This window comes from Heterodontus francisci, unplaced genomic scaffold (assembly GCF_036365525.1).
Source record: "Heterodontus francisci isolate sHetFra1 unplaced genomic scaffold, sHetFra1.hap1 HAP1_SCAFFOLD_97, whole genome shotgun sequence".
NCBI lineage: Eukaryota > Metazoa > Chordata > Chondrichthyes > Heterodontiformes > Heterodontidae > Heterodontus > Heterodontus francisci.
In genome coordinates this window covers 2,831,251-2,832,055 of record NW_027140606.1, presented here as the reverse complement: position 1 = coordinate 2,832,055, position 805 = coordinate 2,831,251, and positions in this window count along the sequence as shown.

Here is an 805-nt window from a genome sequence, read left to right as displayed (position 1 = left end):
TCGAAGACTGAGAGATAAAGAGCAAAACACAGACTCACCTACAAGAGGCTGACAAGTACAGAGAATAAAACAGAGGGGGTGCAGATTAAAAACACATGCATGTAACGGTTACTGATAGGGATAGAATCAAACCCTTTCTCACACATGACACGAAAATTAGTGGTGTCATAAATAGTGAGGAGGAAAGCCTTCGATTACAGGCCAATATAGATCGTCCGAGGCAGAGAATATAAGAGCAGGGAGATTATGACGGAGCTGTATAAAATGCTAGTTAGGCCACAGCTGGAGTACTGTGTACTGTTCTGGGCACCACAATATAGGAAGGATGTGATTGCACTGGAGAGGGTGCAGAAGAGATTCACCAGGATGTTGCCTGGGCTGGAGCATTTCAGCTCTGAAGAGAGACTGAAAAGGCTAGCGTTGTTTTCCTTAGAGCAGAGAAGGCTGAGGGGAGATAAGATTGAGGTTTACAACATTATGAGGGGCATTTATGGGTTCGATGGGAAGAAACATTTTACCTTAGCGCAGGGGTCAATAACCAGGTGGCATAGATTTAAGGTAATGGGCAGGAGGTTTATATGGGATTTGAGGAAACAAAAATTACCCAGAGGGTGGTTGGAATCTGGAACGCACTCCCTGAAGAGGTGGTAGAGGCCGGAACCCTCACAACATTTAAGAAGTATTTAGATGAGCACTTGAAATGCTATAGCATACAAGGCTACAGGCCAAATACTGGAAAATGGGATTAGAATAGTTAGGTGCTTGATGGCCTTCACAGACACAATGGGCTGAAGGGCCTGTTTCT